Raw genomic sequence first — 17,180 nt, 5'->3', positions numbered from 1 at the left:
CTGATTGGCAGCATTGGGGTAGTTATTACAGTCATGTTAATTGATTTTTCAATTGAACAGCAGTGCAAATGCCATTGGCCATATGAAAGAGAAAATTACTTGGCAGCACAGGTTTTGGTGAAATACAGATACTAAATTCACACTCACTGTTGCAGTCCAGGAACTTCAACATTTACAAATAGGATTGAACTATGCCAGTTCCAATAAAACACTACTCCTGACAATTATGCTCCATTAATCAGTGAAACATAAATTAATCTAATGGAGTTTGTTTTGATATCTTCTAATTTAAAATAAGAGTATGTACCACAGTGAATGATATACTCAATGCTATTTCAAGTAGAGCAACCCAAGATCATATGACTCTTATTTCCAAATGATCATTGGGTATATGCTACTCCCTAACCCACATCAGCTCCACTCTTTGGCACAGAGGGGTACTAAGCCATAGTCTGCTCTAATGTTGCCATTCTCCACCCACTTTGGAGAGACTAGACCTGCTGGTTCAGGTAATGTCCTGAACTTTCTGTCATTTTGTATTGAAATCTGGCAAGAAGTTTAATCCCCATTTAACCTGGCTCCTAGCCCTGGTTTTGCTAGGAATCTGAGCAGGGGATCTGAACCTCACACACTCAAATGCCCATACTGAAATTCAGTGGGGTGAGGTTTCAGTTTGAACTTCTGGTTCTGAACCACCTCTAGTGATAATTAAATATATGTTCAGTAAATATTTTATAGAAATAGAGATCACACCAACTTCCATTAGCAGGCTAGTATCAGTAGCATTTTAAATGTTTATGCAAAAAGAAAAAAAACAAAAATCAAGGCTTCTATTTCAGCTTAGAATGTAAGGGATCATCACTATATTGCTCCAGGATTATATTGGTGTAACTCCATTGATCTCAATGAGGTTACAATGGTGTAAAAGTGAAATAATACAGTGGTGAATCAGGTCCCTCTAGTGTATATTTTATTGAAACAGATTTCAAGAAGAACATTAGTTAAAAAAAGTCAAACCTTTGCAGCCACAGAAAGACAGAGCCTTTGTTAACCTCTGCAAATTAAGAGATAAAGTGCCATTAAGACAGAGTACAGAATGAACTACAACTACAAAGTGACAGGTTTCAGCGAAGCAGCCGTGTTAGTCTGTATTCGCAAAAAGAAAAGGAGTACTTGTGGCACCTTAGAGGTGTACTCCTTTTCTTTTTGTGAACTACAAGTGGCTATTATTATGCTGAACGTTTAGGAGTTCACTAGAATGTGTCAGGCATGAGCCCAAGTTCAATAAGCATCCAAACGAGAAAATATCTGAGTCACTGGTTCTAAAATAAACAAAGATGTAGCAAAAGCAGTCACTAGAGAAAACACAGAATGGAAAGTAAAAAGAATTTCACAAACACGTATGGCAAGAAATCTATTGAACAAAACAAATGAACCTATTCTTCCAAAATATTATTCTGAAACTACAGAACCATTCATAGTGAAAACTGGTGTACAAAATAGTTGCAGTGTAATATAGAAGAACCGATACCTGAAATTATGTCTCTACACTTTCCAATGGCCTCAAACTCCAGAGAGAAAGTTCTAAAGAAATAAGACAGAGGCTTTGCTGTATTGAGCCTCCACATACAAACAAAATCAGTTAAAACATCTAAATCTTTCTTGTTATACAATTTAATCTTGTATAAGAATTACATAAACACATTAACAAAAGGAGTACTCGTGGCACCTTAGAAACTAACAAATTTATTTGAGCATAAGCTTTCGTGAGCTTTACAGCTCACTTCATCGGATGCATTTGGTGGAAAATACAGTGGAGAGATTTATATACACACACAGAGAACGTGAAACGATGGGTTTATCATACACACTGTAAGGAGAGTGATCACTTAAGATGAGCCTTCACCAGCAGCGAGGGGGGGGGAGGAGGAAAACCTTTCATGGTAACAAGCAAGGTAGGCTATTTCCAGCAGTTAACAAGAACATCTGAGGGACAGTAGGGGGTGGGGTGGGGAGGAGAAATAACATGGGGAAATAGTTTTACTTTGTGTAATGACTCATCCATTCCCAGTCTCTATTCAAGCCTAAATTAATTGTATTAGTATTAGTATGCTGTATTTGTTTAAACAATGCCATCCATCTAGATTTAGATTAAAAAGTCATTCAGGCTCAGTTGCACTGGAGAACTCCAGTAAGTTTATTGGGCCCACACCATTATGACCCATGAAGTTACATTGCACTGTTACTGTGGTTTTTCATTCATAGATCTCAAAGTAATTTTCAAGGGCAAACATGCATATTACTACCACTTCACAGATAGGGTATTTGAGGCATAGACTTCAAAGATATTTTAAGATCAATGGAAGTTTGGAGTCTAAATATCTTTGAGAATTTGGTTACATGATTTGCCCATAGTTACAGAGCAAGTCAGTGGCAGCTTTAGAGGTCTGGGAGTCTGTTACTAATCAGTCTGCAGGTGCCACCTTGTAAATGTTAATTTGCTTTACTGTTCAGTGAAAGTACTTCTGTCATTGCACTCCATGGGAAAAGGCTCCATGACAAAAGTTATTAGATTTACATGTCTTAATAAAAAAGAAGCATTTCTTATGCTGGGAAGTAATTGGTCTTATTTCGTAAAAATGAATTCAACATTTATAATAAAGTGATTTTAATTATAGCAGCCATGACCCATTTTGATTAGAAGTTGGAGATCAGCTGTTTTTTATTATAAGTCTGAGCTCTGGAAGATGTATATTTTTCCAGAATATTTAAGCAATTCCTCAAATAAGTTTGAGTCTTCAATTAGGAAAGAGGCACTTACACAGGCTATGGGGAAAAGGCACTTATTCAATGGTTTCAATTTTACTTTGCTAGACAATGATATAAACCGCAACAGATTACAGAAGATAATGAGCTTCTAGCTTTCACCAAAACCTCATGAACTTAAATCAGATCTTAGTGTCTCTACCCACATCTTAACTTTCTACTGGAAGTAAAGAAAATTGCTTAAAGACAAAGACAGATGGGCAGAGAACCTTTAAAAATGGTCATAATACAGACAAATATCATGCTGCAGGCTTTGATAGGCCTCTCCGAATATTAAAGTCTTGTCCAGCCCACTGTAGGTCACTATCTGAAAAAAAAATAGTTGCTATTATTAAGAACTAATGCATTGTGTCGGGGATGATATCATTATTCTGGGATTTGAATGGATATTTACTGTGTTTCTGTACCATTATCACAAATAAAGTAGTGTGAAATGTTTTATATGAAAAACAAACAAACAAAAAATCCTCACAGTTCATTTTGTCTCCAGAAAAGGAAAACTATTTTCTATGTTTTCAGTTTCACTTGTTTTTTCCCCCTTCAGTTTCCACCAAGTGTTCCACACTTGTTTGTGCACTGAACAAAAACAAAGGCCCCAGTCCTGCAGTTTGTTCCATATGAAGTCCAATTAAAGTCAATGGAGCATCATACTGGCACAGGGGTCTTCTCTCACAGCTCCAAAATAAGATAGAGCTCAAAAGATGTGTATCACCACCGTATGTCTGCATCCTCCTGAACAAATATTTAGAATTAGTATTCTAACGGTATGGACCCAATTTGGCACTTTTTGGACAAGCAAAAACCCAAAAGTGAAGGCACTAGCTTAGAATACAGAAGATATGGGTTCCATTCCCTGCTCCACTACTAACTTCCTGTGTGACTTTTGGCAAGGTGTTTAGGGTAAAATTTTGAAAACTGGCTTAAACTAATTTAAAAAAATTATTTTGATATTTAGGCACCAAAGTCCCACTGACTTTGAATGAGTTACTTTTGAAAATGGGATTTCAGCACTTTTGAAAATGTTATCCTAAGTCTCACTGAAAGTAAACAAGAGTCAGGCTACTTGTGCCTATGTAATTTAGGGACACATCCTCAAAGGTATTTTATGTGCCTTTTAGTATTTGGGCTTTAGGTGCTTTTGAAAATTTCTCTTTTCATCTCTTTGAGCTTCTGTTCCCTATCCATAAAATGGGGACAGCAGCACTTCCCTACTTCCCTGGGGAGTTGTGAAGATAAATATATTAAAGATTGTGAGGTGTTCAGATACTATAGTACTGGGGACTCTACAGATACATTAGATATCTTGACTTTAAGGAATTTTGTTTAAGGAGATAGAACTTCAGTTTTTGCGATACATTTGTCAGTGTAACAGTTTTCTACAGGCATGTTATGGTAAGCTGTCAATATTAACCTATAGTTGCCTGATTCATTTGATCCTATTGAAAATGGAATATTAGTTTGTGAGTGAGTTCATGCCACCCTGGACAAAAACAGAGGCAGAGAAGAGGCATATATGAGCATCAAAAGTATTTTCCAACTCCTTCACATACATGAAACAAGGTATTTTTGTATTATGCATCTCTGGGCGAGGGCTATGGAATGAATGTGGTATTGAGCTTCTGAGCGCATGCAGTTTGAATTTGGTCCTGTTCATTCCATTTACTACACACACATCAATAAGATAGGAAAATTTGTGGGCATAGGTATAGAAAAAAAAAAGAGAGAATCAGAAGCAACCCAGTGTGATGGCCCCAAGTCATTAAAAGCTGAGTACAGACATTTCCTCATAATGTATCCTTATTAAAGTGCAGACAATGTCTTTAAATCACTTGCTGAGAGAATGCAGGTGTATGAAACAAGTTGTCATGAAATAAACTTACCCCTCTTTGAAAAACACGTTATGTAATGAGTGCCCTCTGGACATAGAAAAAGGAAAACATTCTCTCTGCCCCAAGAACCTTACAGTCTAGATCAAACAAAATGATATGGAGTATGAAGACCAAGCCTTCCATCTTGTGGACCTCTGCAATCAAAAATAATATGCATTAACACTATAGTGGTGGCGTTAGCACAATCTTATTCAATCCACAGTGTAAGGGGGAAATTGTCACTAGATTCAAACACTGGTTTCTTTAACAAGCATTTGTTAAGCTTCACTTCCTTTTCCTTCATGTAAATACATTGCATCTCCTAGAATATAAATGGCTTGCCAAATATATATATAAGAGTAAAAAGGAAAGAATCAAGATTGATAACAGCAACAACAGAAATAGGAGTAGTAATACATATTTAACTGTCTGTAAATAAAGCTAATGAAATCCCTGCTAATACAAATTGGTAAAAGAGTAATAAATTAATGAAAACCTATAAAGAGTCTCATCATACCATCACTATATATATAGGCAATGAAGGTAGGACAAGAAGCAATCAGATGAACTGTAGCAAGAGAGATTTAGGTTAGATGTTACAATTTTTTTTCTAACTATAAGGATTGTTAACTACTAAAATAGTCTATAAAGGGAGATTGTGTAATCCCCATCACTGGAGGTTTCTAAGAACAGGTTAGACAAACACCTTTCAGGGATGGTCTAGGTTTAACTTGATCCTGCCTCAGTGTGAGGGATGGACTAGATGACCTCTCAAGGCACTTTCCAGCCCTACACTTCTGTGATTCTATATTGTACTGTACTTCGCTAAATTTTTTCCTCACACTTCATTGAATAGCTTGGCTTCTACAGTGGATATTTCATTGGCTTCTGTAGTATAGATTTACCACCTGTGATGGGGTAAACTAGGTCCTGAGGCCCCTGCTGGAGCCATTGTGGCTCTACCACATCCCACCCCAGAAAAGGGCAATAGAGAGGTTCTCCAAGCTACCTAGAGCGACGGTGAGGGAAGCAACCCATCAGGGTCCAGCAGTCTAGTATAAGAAGAGCTGAGGGGCCAGAGCAAGTGCAGTTCCTTGCTTGAGCTGGAGGAGAGTAGATGGTACTCTGGGTTGGCTGCTGGGACTCCACCAAGACAAGGCCCTGAGATAAGGATGAATAAGGAGAATGTGCTGGAGCCATGGGTAGGTGGCCTAGGGAATGCAGCAATGCAGTTTATTTAAAGGGATGGACGGCTGCTATCTATAGGGTCCCTGGGCTGGAACCTGGAGTAGAAGGTGGGCCTGGCTCCCCTCGCTCCAGCCACTGGGAAAGTGGCCTGGACTTTGAGGCACCCCAGAAGGGGAATGGAACTGTAGTGGCCCAGCTGAAGAGCTGGGGCCAGAAAGGCCCTAAGAGGGTGAAGACACTGCCTCCAGCGAAGGAGTCCTGGGGCACTGCTCTATTCTGGACCAGGGACAAACAGAGAGACATCAGAGGGCACTGAGAGAGGACTTGTTGGAGAAAAACACAGTTCTCATATAGGCTGGGCGCAGCAAGTCAGATACACTTTATTATCTCAAGCAATTGCACAAAAGGAGAGAGTGCTCTAGGACACAGGGTTTCCCCCACCTAGTCAGGTCTCTCTAAAGATAAACAATTAGAGCAAGTATTTATACCTTTATTACAGACAATAATAAGCAACAGCTGCATATTGTTTATACATAGTCCTTCATGATATCTTATTTTTCTCAATTTCTCTTATAGTCTACATTCAATTCTTATCTAATACCAGGTCACAACAGCCTCTTTCACAATTCTTTTCCACTCACTTCGCACTATCCCCACTTCTACAAATCTTGCGTTATTAAAGCTAGAGTTAGCCTGACTCCTGCTCGTTTCAGAGCCCTGCATCCAAATTCCCTTTATCTACTTCCACAGACTTGTACCCTGAAATGGTTTGCGTTGCTTTTATCTCACAGGCAGACTGTGTACAACTTGGCCAGAGGGCTGAGTCACTGAAGACCCACCACAAACAGAGAGAGAGAGAGAGAGAGAGAGAGAGAGAGAGAGAGTTCAGGCAAATACACTTGACCAGGGGTGCTCGCAAGAGGTGAGTGCGACCCCTTTATGCCATCCAACATTTCACTGTATTTGCACACAGGACTCAAAATGCAGACAATGGCTTGTAATGGTCATAATAAAGTGAACCTAAATTTCTAGTTTCTGCAGAGAGCAACATTGGCATATCCAAATAACAGAAGTAATAGATGTTGTTCTATTGCTTAAAGTAAAGATCTCCCATAATTTATTTTAATGCCAATTCCTTTTCATTAAAGTAGTTTTATATATTATTGGGCATGCAAGACAAAACAAAGAAAACATGTGTGATTGGTAGCCCTGACTTGAGCTCACTGATTGATGCCTAAAAAGGCAAAAGACTCACAATAACATCTGTTGCAAAAAGGCCCAAGGGTGAAGCATAATGGGGATTTAATAGCTGCAAAGTCTCCAGCCATGTGGTATGTTCCTCATGAGTTCACATGGATAGGTGTGGGCTGATTATTTTCACTGAAGAACTGCAATGTTTCAAGATGAATCAGATGAGGTAGCAAACCAAACACAAACCAACAAATTGTTGAAGTTTGGTGGAAATTATCAGTTTACACAGATGGTAAAATAGTGGGATAATATTGGTATTAAGCAGACCAGCTAACATATGATGTTTTAAAAGAAAAAAAACCACAAGAACTTGCAGTGTATTAAGACTTTAGCATAACCTGGATGGTACTATTCTGTGACCCTTAGCTGAAACTGATAAGAATGGATGACAGGCATATGGCGAAGGTGAGCAAGACCCGGCCAAATTCTGCTTCAATTCAGATTGGTGTTGATCCAGTGCAATTCTCTGAAGTATGGAGTTATTTGACAAATCAGCTCTCAAAATATTACAAACAATAATTTGGGTTGGTTGGTTGGTTTGTTAATGCAGTGCTATTAAAATAGCAAGCCTAGGACAATGAGGGTAATTGCTCCCAAAACACAAGTAACTCAGCATTATTGGCAAACCTAGAAAATACTGATCCATAGTAATGGAGGAATTGTGAATTCCTTCTCCAGTTGTCTCAGAGAAGCATATTAATGAACTGTGTCAACTGGACAATATAAAAATATTGTACCTTGTATGCAGAATGTTATTGTTAAAGGATTGAGGCAGCAACAAGACCCCTTACAGAACAATGAGAACAAAAAGAAGAGCTTGAAGAAAAGTTATTGTGATAGCCTGTATCTACAGCTGATGAGCAATTGGCAGACTGACTCTAAAAAGACACATAGCCAAGGGACAGTGAATTGATTTTTCCAGGGTTAAAACCCAATTTCAACCACAGACAGCACATTTCATATTTCTCCCTTACCACCCCCCCCCCCCCACCAGGCAGCAATCATTAACTTTCAGGTCTAATTGCAAACATTTTCTAGTATATGAGCTTTGCAACACTGCAGCATGTCTTTCACTGGGTTAGTTACAGTCAGAGTGAGTGCACCATAGAACTGTGGAATAATGTGTTTTAGAAGAACAAAGCCTGAGAAGGCCACCTGGAAAGCAAATAACCTTGTCAGAGTACAAGTGCAAATAAAATTAAGGTAATGAAAGATTCTCTCCCTTCTTCTTCATGCTTAATACAGAAAGCCTTCTTGGTGCTTCATGTAGGCCTACCATTTTCCCATCCTGCATGGGCTGATTGGTTTCAACCACCACTGAAGTCAGCTTTCAAGAAGTAGTCAGCATTGTCCAAGATCAAGCTCCGTCTTTTTAAATGAAAAGGCAGCCTGAGCTCATTTTCCAAGGCATGTGAAGATGTGCACCATCAGTTGCTCAGAGGTAGGTCAAACTATCAGTATCTGAAACTCAAGCTTCAGTTCTCACTCCCTCACATCATCTCCAAGACTGATGGACCAATGTTACTGTAAAATGGCTTCTTTTTGAATATTGCTCTTCTTTCATCAACTGCTTTTTGTTCCTGATCCTAGGAAAGTTTGACATTTTTCAGCTGCACAAAGGCCAAATTTTCCAAATGCAAGAGCTTAAACTGCAGCTGCAAAATCTGGGTATACATGAATTGCATGCAAACAACCTGCATTTGTAGCAAATTGTGTAATTACAAATGCAAATAGTACTTGCACATGCAATTACCAGATTTTCATTTGCATATGAAGGCTCTGCAGGTGTAAATCATCTGTATTTTTAAGGTTTAGTATAATGGATTTGTTTTAAATGGACAAGAACAGTAAGACTGAAAAAAATCATGGAGGCAAGGAATTACAGCTAATGTCTGGGCTTTATTCAGAGTTGTAGGCAAATTTACACATCATTCTAGAGGCACTAATAGCCCAACACCGGAGATGAAGTAAAATGAGATAAAGGTATAGTACCTGAGTCCTTCCCAGATTTTGTGTGATTAAGGAAGTCCCTCATTATTTGTAATAGCTTTTTGTATTGAGATAGGAGATTGTTGCTTACCACGAATAGACATTTTAATGAATAATTACATGATTAAAAGGTAACTTCAGTTCTGTATTTATTCGTTAGCTAGCACTGTACTATATTTGTTCATTAGTAGTCAGAATGAACTATGCAGTAAATGGGTCCTAATCAATGGATGCAATTATAGCTAAAGTAGTAACTTTATCAAAAGGATAACAGGCTTATGCTCTAACAACCATGCATTATGTGCAAGATATTGAATGCTCACCCTTGAGCTTTTAATTTCAGTAGAAGGTTTCTTGAACTATGTAATTAGCTCATTAATCACATACTCTTCCTTGAGAGCCCCTCCTTGTAGCTCGCCAACTCCCCTTCTGTCTAAGGAGTGACTGCAGAGCTCCTCCTTACAGTCTCTCCTCCTCACCACTCCCAATTTCCTCTCTTTATAAACCTATCCTCAGCTCCTCTCCTCTCCATCTACCATTAGGCCTTCTCAGTCCCTGCTCTCCTTCAAGTACAGCCCATAAGGTTAATTGGCCTGTTTTACTTCTTCACCCCATTACAGGCTCCTCAGGGCTAGACCCAAAAAGGAATTTAAGCACCCAACTGCCACGTTAGGTACCTAAGTCCAAAATTTAGCTCCTCAAAACCCCTGCTCAGCTGCAGAGATCTAAACTGGGTAGGCACCTACACCAAGTTTCTGCTGATAAAATCCCCAGGGCTCCTAAAGATCTTCCAGCTACCTCAATGCAGACACCTAACTGCATCAAAAAGTCAATGTGGTCTTCAAACTAGGAGTCTTCTGCCTATCACATCTGTGAGTCCTGATCCACTAGGCATGCTCTGAGGCTACCTAATTCATTGGGTTCAACTCAAAACAGTGTTGCTGTTATTATAATATTTATCCCAGCTGTTAGAGCACACAGGAAGGATGTGGGAGACTCAGGCTCAAACCCCTTGCTGCCTGATGTGAAACCCACCATTTCTCAGGAGAGTACCCTAACCACTGGACTATGGTATATCCATAGTCCATATATACCCACAGGAATCATTACCGTTGAAACCATTCCATAGGCACTTTTGAAACGTTTAGCCTAAGGATATGTCTACACAGTAATTGAACACCCAGAGCTGGCCTGTGTCAGTTCACTCATGGCTGGGGGCTCAGGCTGCACTGCTATTGAATTGCCATGTAGACATTCAGGCTCAGGCTGAAGCCTGGGCTCTCGGATGCCATGAGGGGGGAAGATCCCTGAACCCGGGCTCCAGTCCGAGCCCAATCGTCTACACTGCAATTAAGCAACCCCATAGCCCAAGCCCATCAAGCACAAATCAGGCCAGCCCCGGATGTTTAATTGCTATGTCGATGTCCAAGTCATTTTTCAAAATGGGACTTGTGCTTTTGAAAAATTTACCATAAGTGATTTGCCCAAGGTCAAAAGGATAAGTTACTGGCAGAGCTAGAAATAGAACCCAGGGGTCCTGAATCCCAGCTACCCCTCTGCTCAACTTTGTATTATCCATGAGGCCTATGGATTTGAAGAGTTCCTCACATGCATGATCCTTCTCCTGCAAATACTTAAATATGTATGTCATTTTACTCATATAAGTAGAGCCAAATTATATATGTATATAAGGTTCATCCATTTCAATTTTAAATGTATTTAGAGAAAGGGCTTCCACCGTTTTTCTAAAGAGAATGCTACACCAAAGGGGCTAATGGTAACTTTTTTCCACCATAAGTTTTTCCAATCAGGATACCTGAAGCATGCTTATAATGGATCATGGACATAAAAATAAAGAGAAAAGGGTCCCTTTCCTCACTCCTCTGCTTCCCCATAACCATCTTGCTTCTCTCCTTTATCAGTAAATTCCTTCTGTCAGCATGAATGAATGCACTTGGGCATGGGAGAAATATATTACTTTGTTTCTATTGCATTCATTATGAATATGCAGCAAGACTTCTCTGACATGATATGACATTTGGGAAACATGCAATAAATACAAATACAAATGAAGATGACTACTTAATCTGAAAAGACAAATACAGGTACTGAATCCCACTTGTGTTTATGATTGACACTTAAGTGTGTTAGTGGTGTGCACATTTTTCACTGTGCCAGAAAAATCTTCTGTTAAAGGTTTCTCAACATACAGATTTCAGAGTAGCAGCTGTGTTAGTCTGTATTCGCAAAAAGAAAAGGAGTACTTGTGGCACCTTAGAGACTAACAAATTTATTAGAGCATAAGCTTTCGTGAGCTACAGCTCACTTCATCTGATGCATTTGGTGGAAAATACAGAGGGAGACTGATATACACACATAGAGAACATGAACCAATGGGTTTATCATACACACTGTAAGGAGAGTGATCACTTAAGCTCTTGAGGAATTCCACCATGATTTCAACAATTTCCATCCCACCATCAACCTCAGCCTGGACCAGTCCACACAAGAGATCCACTTCCTGGACACTACGGTGCTAATAAGCGATGGTCACATAAACACCACTCTATATCGGAAACCTACTGATCGCTATTCCTACCTACATGCCTCTAGCTTTCATCCAGGTCATACCACACGATCCATTGTCTAAAGCCAAGCGCTACGATATAATCGCATTTGCTCCAACCCCTCAGACAGAGACAAACACCTACAAGATCTCTATCATGCATTCCTACAACTACAATACCCACCTGCTGAAGTGAAGAAACAGATTGACAGAGCCAGAAGAGTACCCAGAAGTCACCTACTACAGGACAGGCCCAACAAAGAAAATAACAGAACGCCACTAGCCATCACCTTCAGCCCCCAACTAAAACCTCTCCAACACATCATCAAGGATCTACAACCTATCCTGAAGGATGACCCATCACTCTCACAGATCTTGGGAGACAGGCCAGTCCTTGCTTACACACAGCCCCCCAACCTGAAGCAAATACTCACCAGCAACCACACACCACACAACAGAACCACCAACCCAGGAACCTATCCTTGCAACAAAGCCCGTTGCCAACTCTGTCCACATATCTATTCAGGGGATACCATCATAGGGCCTAATCACATCAGCCACACTATCAGAGGCTCGTTCACCTGCGCATCTACCAATGTGATATATGCCATCATGTGCCAGCAATGCCCTTCTGCCATGTACATTGGCCAAACTGGACAGTCTCTACGTAAAAGAATGAATGGACACAAATCAGACGTCAAGAATTATAACATTCAAAAACCAGTTGGAGAACACTTCAATCTCTCTGGTCACTCGATTACAGACCTAAGAGTGGCTATCCTTCAACAAAAAAGCTTCAAAAACAGACTCCAATGAGAGACTGCTGAATTGGAATTAATTTGCAAACTGGATACAATTAACTTAGGCTTGAATAGAGACTGGGAATGGATGAGTCATTACACAAAGTAAAACTATTTCCCCATGGTATTTCTCCCCCCCCACCCCACCCCCCCCTGTTCCTCAGATATTCTTGTTAACTGCTGGAAATAGCCTACCTTGCTTGTCACCATGAAAGGTTTTCCTCCTCCCCCCCCCCCCCCCCCCCCCCCGCTGCTGGTGATGGCTTATCTTAAGTGATCACTCTTCTTACAGTGTGTATGATAAACCCATTGTTTCATGTTCTCTGTGTGTGTATATCAATCTCCCCTCTGTATTTTCCACCAAATGCATCCAGTGAAGTGAGCTGTAGCTCACGAAAGCTTATGCTCTAATAAATTTGTTAGTCGCTAAGGTGCCACAAGTACTCCTTTTCTTTCAACATACAGAGAAAGCAAGGCAGTTTGGAAAGTCCAAATTGCATAATCTATTTTAAGTGTGCAAGATGCCCTTGAAATAATCAAACTGAAATTACCAAGGCACCAGTTCACAAGCACTGTGACATATAATCCATGAATAATGATACAACATACTTTGGTCAGAGGCAGAAATTGGGTTTTAGGATGCATGATGAATTTGTTGACTCATTAAATGTGGGAAAATTAGCAGGCTTAACAAACACAATATTATTTTAAACGTTTATTTGATACATATATATCTACAAAATGCAGTAGGCTAATTCTCACTTACACTAAGGCCACTTTACACTGCTTTGACAGTGTAGAGAACTTAAAGTGGATAAAAATGTGAAATATGTCAATGAGAATTAGTCCCAATGTCTCCCATGTCATGGATTCCCACTATGCAGTCAAGCAATATATGTAATGAGGAAAAAAAAGAGCTTAAGTATATGCAATTATGGCAGATGAGACCAGGGACTTCAGCAGGGGAACATAATGTATTGAATATAAACAACGTGGTTTAAATAGTTTTATGCTTTGTCTATGAAAAGTGATTAATTGTCCAGGTATCAGCATTTTAATTCAAACACTCTGGTAAAGTCTTGACTGTCTTTGAGAAACCTTGCAGGTGTTTCTTTTAAGACACTGAATTTTAAGACAGTGCATCTGTTATAAGCAGCAGTTCTGGAGCAAGGGTACAGAATATGCTTTTTTTTGTGGGGAACCCTTTTTTATTTTCATATATATCTATCCTAATTTAATTCTTGTCTTGGCATTAGACATCTCAAAGCCTACTGCAGTGGCAACAGGATTTTTCTTATCTATAGTCACTGAAGGTTTTCTTGTCAACATGTGCGGGTAGTGCATTGTTCAGAAACAAAATACAGAAAGAGAAACATCTTTTAAAGGAAGCAGTAGAACTTAAAAGAATTGTTACTGCATGATGTGCTTGCCAATGGAATGTCAGCATAGATTACACACTAGCCTTTCTTCAGAAACAGTTGTTTCCTCATAGACAAAAAAAGAGTGTTTACTGTGGCTAGCAATAATAGGATGAAAAGAGCAAGGAGAAATTTAAACTGAATATCAGAAAGAAATAAGATATGTTACTGTGGTGCAGTCTGTCCTTGAAGAAAAATGGTGGAAGTCCATTCTCTAAAGACGTTTAAAATGGAAATGGATGAACCTGAGAAGCTTCAGAGTCTTTGGACCAGAGCCTCTGTATCTCCTGCTCGCACCCATGAATGGTTAGGGGTTTTCCCTGGGAGGACTGGAGCCATGGCAGCAAGGTCACAGCAAGAGCACATAGACAGAGCAGGTTCCTTGGGGATGCTCTAGACAGTGTAACCTAGAGCAGGCTTGAGTAGTCCCGTTGATTTTAATGGGATTACTCATCTGTTTATTCTTAATCATGTGCTTAAGTGCTCTGGGTCTAAATTCAGTCAGGTAAATCTTACTGATGAAAATACTACAACTACCTTTCTCGAAAAATTCAATTGATTTCCATTCCAATCCATGCAAAACAGAAGTGCAAGAATTGAAAGATAATGGAAGAAAAAAATTAACCAGGCATTCCAGAGCCTGCCAAAAGATTTTGTTCACTTTGTAGAAAAGGCAAGAGTTTGCGGTTTTCCTGAACTATTTCTCCTATCCCTATTTAAAGTAGACTAGAGAATACATCATAAGGAATAGTTTTTCATAGATAGGGAGATAAACCTGAAGATCTATACCTTATATTACAAGTAAATACCTTAACCTTTAATTTCCTGGTTTTTTCATACTTGTGTTTTGCAGGTTTTGCCATTCCCCACCTCCTTAAGTAATTGTTATATAGATAGTCTAAATATCGCTTCTTATGTTCCCTAGAATCCTTGCAAAGCTTCACAGATACATTGCTGAAGCTGATTAGTCAATTTAGAAAGCTCAGGCATTAAACCATTTGCAGACTTCTTGAGGTTGGGAGACATTAGAAATCCACAGCATACAAATGAGGTGTCTGACTCCTAAAGCAGCAGTGAATATCTTCAAAAAATATGTAGACCTGTCTCTGGGAGGCAATAGGTCAAGTTAATGTATACAACATATGAAGGTTCTAGATTAAATGATTTCTGAGATGCCACAAAAATAAGAATTTCTCTAATATGAAATACAACCATATCTCAGAAATGGTACAGCCAATTCACTGAAGGAAAGATGTGGTGGAATGGAGCTGGTTCTGTCTGTAATATGCCACTCTGGAATTCTCCAGCCTGCCCTTTTAGGGATGTTTTGCACTGTCCAAGCAGTGCAAAGCAGTCACAAGTGGGACAGCCTACACCTCTGCCTATATGCATTCTAACCAAGCTTCCATTAAAACATACTGTTTTCTATGCAAGTGCTGCATTAGTCTTCGGTGACTGCTTCAGCTGATTGTCTCCTATTTCAAAGTCCTGCTCCTTCATTTTCCCCCTTCTTTCAATGTTGTCACCTTCACTTGTCCCAAGTTCTAAAGATTTAACTGATCACAGTGTCTGCAAACTCCGACAGTGCTCCAGAGTTCTCCTGTCTCTTGAGCTCAGCAGGAATAAATCTCTGCTCATGCTGAGCTGAATTATTACACAGTGCAGGAATGAAGCACTTGTGAATTAGCATGTGGAGCATCAGAAGGAGATGGGGGATGATCATGAGAAAAGATGGGGCTCCTCAGGGAAGAGAGAAACAGGATAGGAGATCCACTGAGGCACCAAGGGATACAGAGATCGCTTCTCGGCCTTTTGGCTAAGATCAAGTGTAGTATCTGTTCTTATCAGTTTAATATCTGATTCGTCCTCTATCTGAGGACTATATATTAAAGAGAATACAACTTACGTATAATAAATATCGCGTTTCCCAAAAAGAAAAATGACAATGTAGGTCAAGAGTCACTATACAGACATTCTTGTACCTGTTGATTACATACCTGTGCTACTGAAGCAACAACATCCATTGTATAAAAGGAAAGTTTGATGTTTGTCTCTTATTCTCAGTCTAGAAATGTTGCTGTTAATTTCTTTCCCCTGTGTATTGGATTTCTATTAAAAATTTCAAACTGTCAAGTAATATTTTACTCAAATACAAAACTTTGCATGTGAAGTAATGTTTACAACCCAGCATGAAAAACGTAGTGGCTCAGATCTTCAGCAAGTGTAAGTCGGTAATGCTGATTTACAATGAGGATCTGCACCTGTATTCCAGTGGCTAATATTTAAACTTACAAATTGGTGGGAAAAATTTTAACATAAGCTGATCACACTGAAAAATGTACGTCAGTGAGAAAATATTTACCTAACAGATGACTTTATGTATAGCCCATCAAATAAATAAACAACAATATAATTAATAGAAGAAAAAAATAAAGTTGCTATGTACTAGTTTTCCAGAATATTTGTGTGTGTGCATGCAAAGTTTAGAGGAACCAGAAAAAAAATCAGATGTTGTCAAAATATCAGATTAAAATGTTTACATTAAAAAGTATCTTTAACTTTTAGAGGTAAAACAACAACAGAAGAATGTATTGACCAAGTTACAGGGTATCTGAACATTGGATTTATTTATTGGATGTAGACTGTAACCCCGTCTATGGGGCTATTATTATTATCCTATTATTGAAACATGCAGGGACCCTAGTTGGGATTAAGGCCACACTTTGTACAATGCCAGCAAACAGAAGATGACAGGTTCCCACCCTGATAACCATACAGTCTAAGTCAAGACCAACAAATAGATGCAAGAACTGATGGAAGGAGAAGGGAGTAGGAAGGCAATAGTCACAGGAAAACTACCAAACAGCTCTATAATATTTGGATTAATTATCTTTCAGTGATGGGTTTGTCTTTAGTAGCATACATTCCTGTGATTCTTTGATAATTGTCTATTATCTGTAAAAGCCAGAGAGTCTCATTCTACCATGTGAAAACTTTTATGATGATTTTACCTGTGGTCGCATTTGAGAAACTGTCACATAAAAAGAAAAAACGTGGCACATGATTGCCAATCTAGATTTAAATAATAGAAGGAATCTGACTGAGCAAACTGTTTCATTTTTACACTTAGCAATACAGAAACCAGGAACTGAGACACTGTAGAAATGGCAAAGATACTTGATGGATCTGTTGTGGATGCTGAAAATATGCTGCAGGAGGCAGATGCTACAAACATTTCTGTAGCTCTCAGAAAAGAAAGAAAAAAAGAAGGGGG

At 39.2% G+C, this 17,180-nt stretch overlaps 1 long non-coding RNA gene and 1 pseudogene across 1 annotated transcript; both read left to right on the top strand.

Annotated features, from left to right (window-relative positions):
* The first annotated feature begins 6,250 nt into the window (after positions 1 to 6,250).
* LOC122459322 lies at positions 6,251 to 9,257 on the top strand. The gene is made up of 2 exons (XR_006279923.1): positions 6,251 to 6,804; positions 7,812 to 9,257. It is a non-coding gene; the product is annotated as an uncharacterized LOC122459322 (long non-coding RNA).
* A 6,445-nt stretch (positions 9,258 to 15,702) lies between these two features.
* On the top strand, positions 15,703 to 15,812 carry LOC119854106 (annotated as a pseudogene).
* The last annotated feature ends 1,368 nt before the right edge of the window (positions 15,813 to 17,180 follow it).

The sequence above is a fragment of the Dermochelys coriacea genome, chromosome 3 (assembly GCF_009764565.3).
Source record: "Dermochelys coriacea isolate rDerCor1 chromosome 3, rDerCor1.pri.v4, whole genome shotgun sequence".
NCBI lineage: Eukaryota > Metazoa > Chordata > Testudines > Dermochelyidae > Dermochelys > Dermochelys coriacea.
This window is presented reverse-complemented; position numbering and strand designations above follow the sequence as displayed.